The sequence below is a fragment of the Rhinatrema bivittatum genome, chromosome 7 (genome assembly GCF_901001135.1).
Source record: "Rhinatrema bivittatum chromosome 7, aRhiBiv1.1, whole genome shotgun sequence".
Classification (NCBI taxonomy): domain Eukaryota; kingdom Metazoa; phylum Chordata; class Amphibia; order Gymnophiona; family Rhinatrematidae; genus Rhinatrema; species Rhinatrema bivittatum.
Window position 1 is genome coordinate 168,690,266 of NC_042621.1, and position 13,863 is coordinate 168,704,128.

At 40.4% G+C, this 13,863-nt stretch overlaps 1 long non-coding RNA gene across 1 annotated transcript in view; it reads left to right on the top strand.

Annotated features, from left to right (window-relative positions):
* Positions 1–4,517: 4,517 nt before the first annotated feature.
* Positions 4,518–13,863, top strand: part of LOC115096141 — a 37,128-nt gene continuing 27,782 nt past the window's right edge. Inside the window, exons 1-2 of the long non-coding RNA XR_003857993.1 lie at positions 4,518–4,598; positions 8,994–9,073. This is a non-coding gene — a long non-coding RNA (uncharacterized LOC115096141). The remainder of the gene's footprint in view (positions 4,599–8,993; positions 9,074–13,863) is intronic.

Consider the following 13,863-nt stretch of genomic DNA (forward strand, 5'->3'; position numbering starts at 1 on the left):
ATCTCAGCTAACTGCTGTTCCATATCAGTCTGTTCCGTTGATGTCGAGGAGCCCGCCTTTTGGTTTCCAGGCTTGGATACCCTCTGCCGTCTGTGCTGCACTTCCGACGAGCGCCTCAGGGTGATGCTTCTACTTTGGGTTCTGCTTTTACTTTGTACCTTTTCCTTCAAGTTTGAGAATATTGCCTCATTCGACATCGTCTAATGTGTCAAGGGGTTATCTGGTATAAGACTTGATGAAGCCTTTTGTGAGTGCCCCCACTCTTGTCTGATGGGAGCCATGATTGTTTGGAAAGCTGGGAAGGCAATAAGAAAACAGCAGCAAACAAACAAAGTATAATCCCTAACATAACATAATACTAATTTTTTTTTTGTATACCATAATTCATAGATGGATATGTACTCTTACCAACATGGCCGCCACCATGGGCCACTACCAACATGGCCACTGCCATGTGCCCCTACTGACATGGCCGCCGCCCTGTGCCCCTACCAACATGGCCACCACCATGTGCCTCTACCAACATGGCTACTATCATGTGCCACTACCAGCATAGCTGCCATCATGTGCCACTACCCAACATGGCCACCGCCATGTGCCACTACCCAACATGGCCGCTGCCATGTGCTACTACACAACATGGCCGCCGACATGTGCCACAACCCAACATGGCCGCAGCCATGTGCCCACAGCTAAATGCTAAGAAGGAGTCACAGAGAGAATACTACCCTGGTCTCCAGGTATTCTTATTTTTTTTTTTTTTAAAGACAATAGAACTTAATCCCCCACCCCAAAGCTCACCCAGAAGCTGGGCCACTGGCTAGCAAATGAAGAGGTAGCAGTAGGCCATACCCCTTAAAGTTAAAACCCCGTCTACTACCCCCTAAGAACCTCAAAAGTCAAGAAGCTGGCCAGTATGGCAAATGAGCAATAAAACACACCTAAAACAATATTTAAATCTATTTAATCATGGGCCGCTGACCCTGTAAATCATATTACATAATGGGCCGCTGACCCACTAAACAATATTAAATGTAATATTTTAATCATGGGCCGCTGACCCAGTAAACAAAATTGCCCTCTAAAAAAAACCATATTAAATCATGAGCTGCTCTCCCACTAAACAAAATTAAATTAATATTTTAATCATGGGCCGCTGACCCAGTAAACAATATTGCCCTCTAAACAATATTTAAATATGGGCTATAGACCCTCTAAAACATATTAAATGCATGGGCCGCTGACCCTATAGAGCAAATTTGTACCGTATTTTCCGGCGTATAAGACGACCCCCCCCCCCCCTTTTTTATACATATTTTTAAGAAAAAAAATAATTTTACACTCAAACAGGAGCAACCCTATCTATGAAAAGGCAACACTACAAATACCGTATATCAGGCCCTAAAAACCAATACACCTCTTATTAGGAAAACAGAACTAGCAAGCAGCTATAGATCCCCATACATAAATAATTGTAAAACTATACTAATAAGCAGAATAAATGTTTCAAAACAGCTATGAACAGAATAACATCCAACAATTAAAAACTCATAAAAACTATTAAACATTCTCCAAACACCAATAAAATATTTCAAAAAAGCAGACACATCACATAATATTAAATAATTAAAATGGCAGTCAATCAAGAAAAATAAACTTAAAAAGCCACCTTTCCTTACCCCCTCCAGCAGCTCTCCTATTCCTCTTCCTCTTCCTTAGGGCCCATGTCTCTCACACACACACACCATACCAGTCATGCCCCCATGACCAGTTTCTGTCTCTCACACACCAATCATTTCCCAAACAGTCTTTGACACACACACCAGACACCTTCCTGAACAGTTTCTCTCATGCCATACACACACACAGGCTTCCCACTCCCGTGTTCTGCTTACCGTACATATACGGGCTTCTCACTCTCATAATCACTTTCTCTGTCTCACACACACACACCAGTCTCTCTCTCATTTCCATGCTCACTCTCCACGTGTACAGGCTTCTCATTCCCTGAATCACATTCTTTCTCTCACATTCACACACACCAGTCTCTTTCTCTCACATACACCGTCACCTTATCAACCAGTCTCTCTCTCATGCACGCGCACACACACACACACAGCCCTCCCGCTCCCATGCTCTCTCTCACATAATCAGGCTTCTTACTCCCATGCTTTCTCACATACCCAGATTTCTCACTTCCATGCTTTTTCTCTCTCTCACACTCACATACACATCAGTCATCTCTCTGAGCAGTCACTTTCATTGTCTCTCACACACGAGCTCGCTGACCAGTTTCTCTCAATCACACACATGCTCTCAATCAAATGCATTCTCTCACTTACACACAGGCTGGCTGCTTCTCTCTCTCTCTCTCTCTCACTTCCACTCCCCCCCCCCCGAGCACAAATAGTAGCTGCAGCAGCTTCCTCCTCCAGCCCCCGCAGGCCAAGAAAGAAGAAACCCATCGGCCGCGGGAGGCTTCTGCTGCTGTCTCCTTTCCCGATTACCAGCTCCTTCGACTGCTCGGGGCCGTTCCTGCTGTCGCCGCTGTAATTTTTTCACGCGGCACGGCTCTTTCTTCCCGCGCATCACTTCCTGTTCCGGTTCAAAGGGGGGGGGGGGGCGGGAAGAAGAAAAGGGCAGCCGCGGATGCCACAGCTTTTTTTTTTTTTTTGCACCGCTGCCGTTCCCGCTGGGCTTGAACGTGCTGATAGCCCAGCGGCAATGGCAGTGCGGTGCGCGGGAAGGAGAAAGCCGTGCCGCATGAAAAAATTGCAGCGGCGACAGCAGGAACGGCCCCGAGCAGTCGAAGGAGCTGGTAATCGGGAAAGGAGACAGCAGCATGAGCCTCCCGCGGCCGATGGGTTTCTTCTTTCTTGGCCTGCGGGGGCTGGAGGAGGAAGCTGCTGCAGCTACTATTTGTGCTCGGGGGGGGGGGGGGGGTGAAAGAAAGAGAGAGAGAGAGAGAGAGAGAGAGAGAGAGACAGCCAGCCTGCCTGTGTGTAAGTGAGAGAATGCATTTGATTGAGAGCATGTGTGTGTGATTGAGAGAAACTGGTAAGAGAGCAGGTGTGCCCTATAAGACGATATCCGGCATATAAGACGACCCCCGACTTTTGAGAAGATTTTCTTGGGTTAAAAAGTCGTCTTATACGCCGGAAAATACGGTAATTATGGCCGCTGGCCCTTTGAACAAGTAAGGCCACCGGCCCTTTAAGTGTGTGTGGGAGTTTTGTCCACAATAACAATCAAGGAAAAAAGGCTGATGGCCCTTTAAAGTTAGTAATATAATTTTTTAAAAAAAATATCCTACAGTACCGTGCTGTAGCTCTGCCGAGCTTATATATTTATTTATTTATTTATTTATTTAAAATCTTTTCTATACCATCGCTAAGTTAAATACCATTGCAACAGTTTACATGTAGGCACATATTTAATGTAGGTAAAAGTGTACTATAGTACATTCTAACAGGTGCCGTCAAAGGTTCGGTTACAATATATCATTAGACATAGTCATTTAGCGCAGTAGTTCATGACCAAATGTACCAAGGTACTTACACGGATAGTTTTATCACACATAGTATTATCGTTATGCTTATTGTGGTGTAAAGTTCATAGATTAATCTACTGTACAGTCCTAATTACTGTGTGTTGGTGCTCCCCTGCCTTTTCCTGAATAATTTCTATTCTCCCGTCTCTTTGTAAAATGCTTGTTTAAAGAGCCATGTTTTTACACTTTTCTTAAATGCCTTGAGATTACTTTGTAGTCTGATCTCTGGAGGTATTGTGTTCCAGATTATGGGTCCTGCTAGTGATAGGGCTCTTTCTCTCATTTGGGTCAGTCTTGCAGTTTTTATTGAAGGAATGGTTAGGAGTGCTTTATTTGCTGATCGGAGGTTCCTGTGAGGGACGTGTACCCGTAATGCTGTGTTTAACCAGTCTGATTTATCATCGTAAATTAGTTTGTGAATGGTACATAGGGTTTTGTATTTAATTCTGTGTTTAATAGGTAACCAATGTAATTCTGCTAGGGTTTCAGTTATATGGTCCCTCCTTCTTTTTCCAGTTAGTATTCTAGCTGCTGTGTTCTGGAGTATTTGCAGTGGTCTTAATGTTGTATTAGGTAGTCCTATCATAAGGGTGATGCAGTAATCCATGCTGGAGAAATTAGTGCCTGTAGTATTGTTTGGAAGTCACTTTGAGTTAGTAGTGGTTTAAGTTTTCTGAGTACCATGAGTTTTGCTTATGGGGCTTTTTCTCCTTTCCTGTCTGTTCTGCTGCGGAGATGAAGATTTTTTGCGCTGCCACGGGGCCAGACAGGCTGCCTGAGCTCTGCTGGAAAAAGGGGGGTACTGTGCCACTGTTGCTGAAAGGAGTAGGCTCCCTGCGATGCCACCGAGTCGGACAAGCTTCCTGCACCTCAAATCTCTCGGCCGCTGAAAACAAAACCAAAAGGAGACAGCAGCCTCCAAGCTGCTGCTTGTGGCGAAAGTGAAAGTAAAAGAAAAAAGTTGCATCGGCAGTAGAAGAAAGCCGCCCGCGCTGAGGAAAGACACTGGAGCAATTACCAAGAGACCAGCCGATCTCTAGCTTGTAAGGTAAGGTAAAACAAAACCCTCCCGGCGGTGCCTGGCCAAAAAAGGGGGTTGTATACACCGTGCTTCCTCTTTTCTATCCAGGCACCGCCCCCCTCCCTTCCCCGTCTTCCTGCTCTCACCCACCTTGTCTTCCCCGCCCACATTGTGCCCTGCTCCCTAATGGAGTCACGGGCTCTTTATTAAAGAACCATTCAAAAAACATTTTTGTAATTTTTTTTAAATCATTTTAATTTGCTTTTTGCACATTAATATAAAAAACACAAATTATACCTGACTGTACATATAAGTGTACTCCAAGTACACCTCATGGTTGGATTCCTCAAAGAGAATTCTGTTTTTTATTGGTTTCTTATCCCACCACTCCTGTTTTTTTAACATCTTCCTAAAATACATAAAACTTTAAATCAACCACCTGGTCAACCGATTATTTTGGCAAAGGGATTCCTGCTTGAACTGCTATCTATTTTTGTAGACACTTTTTGATCTCCGCTAGTCCCATGTTTACCATTGTACATTTGGGACTCAAGTGATATTATTAATACCTTGCAACAATATCATGGTCCCTTTCAGAGGCTGCAGTTAGAGACGCTTTTCATTGTATCTCTAAATAAAAGCATCCCTCAAGACACTGTGTGAGATATTCTGTTAATAGTCCTCAATGTTAGACTATCTTCATCATACACTCCCACCACTTATATCTGTGATTTAGCAGCAATAGCACTTACATTGTTTTATGTTTGATGGCTAGTACTTCAAACAAATTAAAGCAACAGTGATGGGAGCCTTGATGGCTCCCAGTGTTGCAAGTCTGTATATGGGTAATCTTGAAAAAGATCTGACTGCCCCAATGTCCATTTGTGTATAATATTAAGTTATGGTGTTGATTCATCGATTATATCTTGGTTTTGTGGGTAGGGGGTATGGATCTAAGTTGTATTATATCCAAGTTCCAAGTTGTATTATGTCCCTGTTTTATTGTAACTGCTACTTTTTCTTTTAGCACCTGTTAATGTTCTTATTATATTACCTTTGTCACACCTTGTTAATTGTAAACCGGCATGATGCGATTCCCATCGTGAATGCCGATATAGAAAAACTCAAAATAAATAAATAATAAATAATGATTTTGTTCCATGGCTTAACATGTGTAATGTTAATTTACAATTTTCTTCTGTAATTAGTTATACTTCTTTGCCTTTTTTGGATATCAATATTTCATTAATTGATGAAAATATGTTTTCCTATCTATCAAAAACCTATCAACAGGAAAACTGTGCTAAGATATAATAGTTGCCATCTTCAATCCATTTTGTAACAGTATCCCCTTTGGCCAGTTTTGATGTTATGATAGCTATGTTCATCAATAGCTGAGTTCAAAGCAGGAGCCCATGAGATGTGGTCACATTTTTTAGATAGAGGATATCCATTAATATTGGTCACTAGGGAGATGGAGAGAGCATGATGGAACAATAGGGATCTCTTGTTACAGCCTTTACAACGGCCTCCTATATCATGCACAACCTATGTTCTCCCCTATTCTCCCCATATTGATAGGGTACAAAAGAGTATAAAGAAACACTGGAATGTGTTGCAATTCAACTCTATTTTTAGGGACTTACCATGTTTTGCTTGAGGGCTGAAATTTGAGAGACCAATTAGTCTATTCTATCATTTATACAACAGGCGACTTTGGACAATAATGTTGAGTCTAAGGTTGGTTATTTTGTATACAGACATTGCTCAGCATGCCCCAATCACATTCAAACACAATTTTTTTGTTTTGCTAAATTGAGGGCTTTTAGGCAAAGAGTATGTACTACCTCTGCATCGATTTTTTTGGTATACATAATTTCATGTTTGTGCGACTTATTGTATATCTGTAAGATTTAAGAGAAGTTTACATACTTGTTTGATTGAGCATGGGAATACTATCAATTCTCAGCATTCAGAGGCATCTCCTGTTGAGCATTGTTTGCTTACAGGACCCCATTTTAATGACTTGAGATTTTCCATATTAGAATAATTGAAAGGAAACATATGCATGGGTGATCTTGATGGGTGTTTTGTTTAACATGAACAAAAATGGATTTTCAGATTACACACAGTTTCTCCTTGTGGCCTTAACAAGGAGGTGGATTGGTCAGTTTTTTTGTGATTTTATTGGTGTGCTTTTGGTATGTATTATTTCTTTTGATGTATCAAGTTCCTATTGGCTTCTTTAGTATGATGGTGAGCTCTTTAAGGGGGTCATTCTCTAAAGGAATCGCATGCGAAAAGGGACTTTTCGCGTGCGACACCTAAATCAGGGCGGAGTTGGCCCCGGAAGAGGAGGAGTTGGGGTGGCACCAGGGCCGACGCTGCGGAGACATCGCTGGCGGCGAAAGGTAAGGACCCTTATCGCTGCCAGTTTCGCACCGAATAACTACACCTTTTATGGTGTAGTCATTTGGTGCGAAAGCCAGCAGCCAGCGCACCACAGTGGTGTGATGGCTGTCGGCTTTCGCAGGCCCGCCCCCCCGCTTTTCCCTCCCACCCCCCGGTACCATATGATTCACTATTCTCTGCGAGAATAGTGAATTCAGGCCTAAATGTCGTAGCTGTAGTGGTACATGTGCAGGAAACAACTTTTATTTTAGTAAGGTAAGCAGGACAGGGTTTGACCAGATATGTATATTTTTCCAGGAGTTGGCAATTTTTAAGGGTTTTATATGGTTATAAATGTTCGCCAACTGATATTTTTGTGCCTTTATTTAGCTTTCAGACAGTACTCCTGATACAGGAGTGATTGAGCACCAAAACATTGGCAATGTTGGGTATTGCTTGAAAAGCAAGAACAATGCTGGGATTCCTTTAAAATGAATGGTGATAGAGTCAGTGATATACATTTGGAGAGCATAGCCACATAACTCATGAGGTGTACTTGGAGTACACAGGCAGTCAGTTTATAATTTGTGTTTTTGATATTAATGTGCAAGAAGCTAATTTTAAAAAATTTACAAAAACATTTTTAATAGCTCTTTAATAAAGATATTATCAATAATTAGGGAAGTAGGTGGGAACTAGTAAAGGATGTGATTGATGGTGCTCTTGCCTGATGCAGTTTGTAGCCCAATGCAGCAAAGAGATTGTGGATTACACTTTGAGCACAGACATGTTTACTGATATCAGCTCCTTTATATTCAATAGGATTTTGTATGTTGTTTTAATGGGAGGACATCTTTTGCACATATTTGTATATATATTTTTATATACATTCTAAGGGTGTTTTCTTCCTCCATTTTTCCTTTTGGTTTTGAATATGGACGTCCAGAAGCATAGCTTCTAGGTAAGTACTTATTTTAAAGCAAAAGCAAAAATATTCAATATTTAAATCATACATCTAAATGTTTAAAAACTAAGGTATTTCAAAATGATTTTTTTTTCACCCAATTACCTTATTTTACTATAACATAGTTTTTTCTCTTTTCCTTTCTTGCAGGTCAATGTAGTATATTGCAGGGGCCCAAACTTTCTTTTGTTTTCCCAAAAATCCTTTAATACAGGTGTAGGGATCCTTTGCATCCCTCATTATCTAAAATTGTTTCAGTAAAGTTTAGGTAGGTTTTCGCACTTTGCAGACCATCCCTTTCAGATTCCTCTTTAAGGTTAATCGGAATTGGTCCTCATATCCATATAAAATGCTGCTGTACAAGTGCAGAGGTGTGGTTGTTGCTTTATTTTTGGAAGTGGGTGGAAGAGAAAAAGAGTCCCTAACTTCAGGCCCCATAGCCTGTTTCTTAAAGGGGAAAGGGTTCTCTCCTTGACGACCTTATCATGGATCTAGGAGGATTCGTTCTGGGAAGATAAAACAAGATTTGGGAAGAATGTATCTTTTTGCTGTGAGTTTTATCCTTCAGACCAGTGCTTTGAGATCTGTCTGTGACAGGGTAGGATAAGAAGTTGCTTGTCCTTGCTGTAGAGACTCAAGAGGGTAGCAGTGCCCTGGGATGGAAAAAAAAAATTAGTATTTTTTGAGAGGTGGTTCTAGTTCTTTTGGGAAGGATCTTTGAACCACCATTCCTGCCCACCCAGAGGGAGGACACGTTGCTTTTTTTTTTTCTTTTATACTTTAATTATTTTGTATTGGGGCTTTTTGTCACCAGAAGCTCAGCTTTGGGAGTTCAACTTCATAGAAAGATAGAAGATCCTTGCTCTTCCAAGAGCTTGCTCCCTAACTTCCAGAGTGGGAGTCTTAGGGTTTCCAAACAAAACGTCACTGACTCAGTAGGACAGCACTGAGAAAAGGCATTTGGAACTTTTTGTTCAGTATAAAGATCTTCTGAGAATTTAATTTTGCAAATTGGACTTTGAAGTATTCTTAGTTAAAGTAAACTTTTTTTTTAACACCTCATTCAGCCTGTTTCTTCTGAGCCAACGAAACCTAGAAGCAAGGACATCTAAGAGTGAATACATGGGAAGCTGCATCCTCAGAAAGAGTAAGAGACTGTGTGGAGTTCCCACTTTGTGAGCCTAGGGCCCTGGAAGATTATCCTCCTTCCTGCTGAAAGAACCCAGACACCCCGGTGGCCAGGTAGACTGTGTTAACTAGTGGGGAAAGAGGGTTGAGAATAAAATTGGCACCAGAGACAACTGTGTGCCTCTGCATTCTGAAAGGTCCTTAAAAAGTGGGTTACACAGGAATGAAATTGTCAGGGGTGCCTCCAATACAAGGTAAAAATAACTTTAATATTTTATTTTTCTTCATCTTGAGCACACCAGTGTCACTGTCCTTCTAGAAATTTGCCTCCCTAGTGTCAATGAGGGGGATGTACTAGAACTGGCTGAGGCACCTTCTGATGTCAGCATTTTTGGCAGATATTAGAACTGTGTGTGCTTTTGGTCTGTTTTTCCCTCTTCTCAAAATCTCTTCTTTCACATATTTGATATGTGTGGAACAGTCTCTCAGTGGAAGTAATGGAGACAAGGGCAGTATGTGATTCAGGAAAACATGGGTCAAGAACAGGGTATCTCTGAAGGAGTGGTAAAGATTATGGAGCTGAGCATTTGGCATAGATAGGCAGACTACATAGTACATATTGTCTTTTTCTGTCATCTTGCTTCTATGTTTCTGAGGTTTACTGGGGTTCAGATGCTTTCTGGTTGCTAGGTACTTCAATTATCCGGGGCATAGGCCCATAGGCCTTCTTTCTCCCGACCAGGGTTGCCAACTTTTCCATAGACCAGGACTGGACACTTAAGATTGGAAACCTGACCCTCCCAACTTTTGCATAAATTAAAATAAATCTGCTACCATTGACCCTGAACTTGACTCCCCTAGCCATCCCTCTATTCCATTTATTCTAGCATCTCCAGAATAGTAGCAATGAACAATCTACCAATAGATTAAAAGAAGCAATAGGGCTATCAATGATGAGTGATGCACTCATAAATCAACTTGAAACATCATAAGAATGGTGGAGCATAATCTGCATAGATCTTTGCATTCCATTAATTGTGTATGCACACGTGTATTATGGGTGCATTGTTCATCAAACATCTACACCCTTCAATGATCTCAGCTTACAGTGCTCCCAAAAGCAGTCTGTAGGACCCCTACACAGTATAGCACAGCATACAGACTCTTACATACAGCCTTTGAGTTACAATATTGTAGACATTTAAAATAGCACTAGCTGCTAGCACTCAGACAGAAGCAATGCTACCTTTGAAAAGGGAAATATTGTAAATAATACACAGGCTGCACCTCCTAATAGGAAACAGAGCAAGCTAAGCTGCTATACAGAAACTACATGCTAGCAGAATAACTCCCTTTGGTCACACATGCAGAACATAGAATGACCCTCACCAAATACAGAATAAAGAGACTATAGAGAATCCATAAAATGTACAGACAAAACCTGATCTAGAAGCCAAAAGAAACCAGACTCTGTATACAATGCAATGGAAAAAAAGAATCATCATTATTCCTCAAACAACATAAAACATAAAATCAAGAAATATAAAACATCATAATAGTAAAACTATACTAATAAAAGGAATATTTCAAAAACAGCTCAAGAAAATAACATCTAATAATTAAAATCTCATAAATAAATGTTTAAAACTTCTAAAACACCAATAAAATATTTCAAAACAGCAGACAGGTCAAATAACTCCAAATCCTTAAAACAATATAAGGATTAAAAAATCCCTTACTCTCCATACCTGGATTTTCAGTCACCCTGAGATTGTTGTGGATTAGTGTGGGGATGGGAGGGAGAAGGAGGATGGAAAAGGAGATGGGGCCATGTTCAAGCTGTCTTTTCTCTATCATACAGACTCTCCAATATACATAATCACTTTCTTACCCACACATACTCTCTCACATGCTGTCTCTCTGTCACACATACATGCTCTCTCACATACACACATGATCTCACACAAGCACATGGACCCACCACTTCCTCGTCTGGGCTGCAGAGGTAGGAAGTAGGAGAAGCCATGTGATTGCCGCTCCCAGACCTGTGGAGCTCTAGATGGCTACTTAGTCCGCCTAGTGCTTCCATTGGCCTAGCTCTTTTTTATTCACATAGAAATACGCAGGTCTTTTGACCATCTGAACATTCACTTATCATACTAAAGGGCTACCTATACACATATATTCCGATTTTATGTGCATGACTCCCATGTAATTCTTTGAAAATTGGCCCCATTAAATTTATGTTAAATCATTTTGCAGTCTTGTTACTGCCTCATTGGAATTCAAACCACAGGGCCAGGGTATTGTTTATTCTTGTGGCATAACCTTTGAATTGGAGATTTTGATTGATGGTTACAATCATCATAACCAAGGGAACCAAGCTTATTTCATATAATGCTACATGATTTAGACAGAAGCATGAGCATCCACTCAGTATTCATCTTTGATGCTACTTGTGTGAAATAGGTTTACACTAGTCTATTAGACAGTTATATATCTTACACTGATATTACAACATATTCCGTCCTATTTCCCTCCAGTATTGTTATTTATGTTTGTCTATCAGTGCCTCCATAAACTTGCATATGGTTCAGAGATGTGCATTGCTTAGTTAAGGTCCGAACACTCTTCTGTATTCAATCTTTAGATTTCCATGTTTTGCTTTAGATTTTAGGGTATGTTTACTGCTTACTCATTTATATTGGAACAGATTATCACATAGAGTTTTAATTATTCCAATTTTTTTCTCTGTTTTTCATTTTTTGTAGCCATATATTCATCTGTGTTAGGTTGGCGGCCAATGCAGTATTTGACTCACTTTGTTTAGAGTTGAAAACAAAGTGTTATTTCAAGTAGGCACCGAACAGAAAACATATACCGTATATCCTGGCTTACATTTTGCAGAACACAGACAGCACAGCTTCCCTTCCCTCAGGGACAACCATTAGTTCAGGTTCAAACATGTAAGCAAAGTCAGGCACAATAATCACAATGCAAGATCCGGTCCAGATCACGTCATCCAATATACAGAACTTCAAGATTTCACCTCAACAGGTACAAATACACTTACTTCTGGATTCAAGATCTCACAAGTCACTTCTGGGTTTACTCAGATTAGCCCTCTAGCTCTGAATGTGATGAGAATGCCTTTTCAGACTAATTTTAGACTTTCATTAAATCTTCTGCCTTGCTCACTTTCCATTATTCAGAGTCACTCCATTCTCAAAGTCTGACCTCCAGCCTCTTCATCTGCAATCTGTTGGTTCAAAAGCAGGTAGATTGTTTTTGCCTTTACAATTTAGCAGACCGTGATGGGGAGAACACTCAAACAAAGTAGGGTGACTGGACATATTTACAGAAAAAGGAGTAAGTGAAAAAGAAAGGGAACAGAGAAAAGGCAGGATATTTTGGAGCACAGATAACAAGAGGGGACATAGAGAACTGATGGATGCAGAGAAGGATTGGAATTAAGGACTTTTAGAAAAGTCTTTCTTTTCTCTGAGGAGCAGAATAATATTTTTGTCTAAGCTGGTATAATTCTATTAATACAAACAAGCAAAAGCACTATTTTGACTTTTCTTATTCCTTTTTAACAAGAAAGGATTTCAGTGTACTTTAGATGCTTGTGTGAAATTACCTTTCAAGCAGAGTATGTACAATTAAAAGTCAGTGAGAACATCCGGAAAGAAAGAAGTGCTATGCACTTTCAAATATGATAAGGTATAATAATATGGCTTGCCTAAGAAGATCACAAATAAAGTTAAGGACAGAAGGAGTTAGAACTTAGAAAATATTGGCTCCTTTTACAGTGATATAAGCAGCAGATCACACTACCATTTGACCTTGCAACTTACTTCCAAAGCACACGTTCCACACAGAAAATAATAGAAAATGATCACCAAACATTTTTAGGTATGAGCAAACTATAAGAATGCCTGTGCATAAGGTAGGTCTCATAAATATGTCCAAGTATAATGCATATTTGACAAACAATTACAAATCAAGGTGAAGAATAATTATGAATGAAAAGGTTTATAAAATAATTTGCCTTCTGTGTGTCAGGTCTGCATAAAGTTTGCAGACATAAGTGAAATGGACCGAATAGATGCTTTTTTTTTATCAATTGTGGAAACAGTTACCGGATCTCAGAGGCTTGCATACCTATAGCAAGCAATGTGAATCTCTGAGACAAATTACACGTTAGTGTTGGCATTACAGTGAAGGATGAAAGTGCATTGAGAAAGGCAAACAACTAATGCATTACAACAGCCACTTAATGACAAATACATTTATTAACATCAGATACACTGCTCATTGACTCTTCCTGCTGCAACAAGCTGTACATGTCAGTTACTTAAGAAAATGGAACAGTGCAGGGAATACAGCTGGCTTTATTGCTCTCTGATCATGTTCTTGTCAGTGCAGCCAGATTCTAGACCTATGTCATTGAAGAGCAAAAGCCATGCCGGCACACACTGAGCTACCTAATTCACTAGATCTCCTGGGAGGGATGTGCAGAAGCCGGGCTCAGCTGCATCCTCAGTTAAAAAGAGGAGGAGGAGAAGGGCAGGAAGGCAGCAACAAGCTCTTTGATTCATACTTGAGGTCTCCTTTTAAACAATATCAAAAAGCCTCTCAGAGAGCACCAAAAAGAAACCTCAGTGTGAATAAAAATACTGTAGCAATAGTAAAATAGTATTGTTCATCAATCCATAGTTCATGCTAATTTAAAGGTCATATTACTTACTGGATCCCATTATGGTTATATAAACACCACGAGTACCACTATTTTATTTTTTATTATAT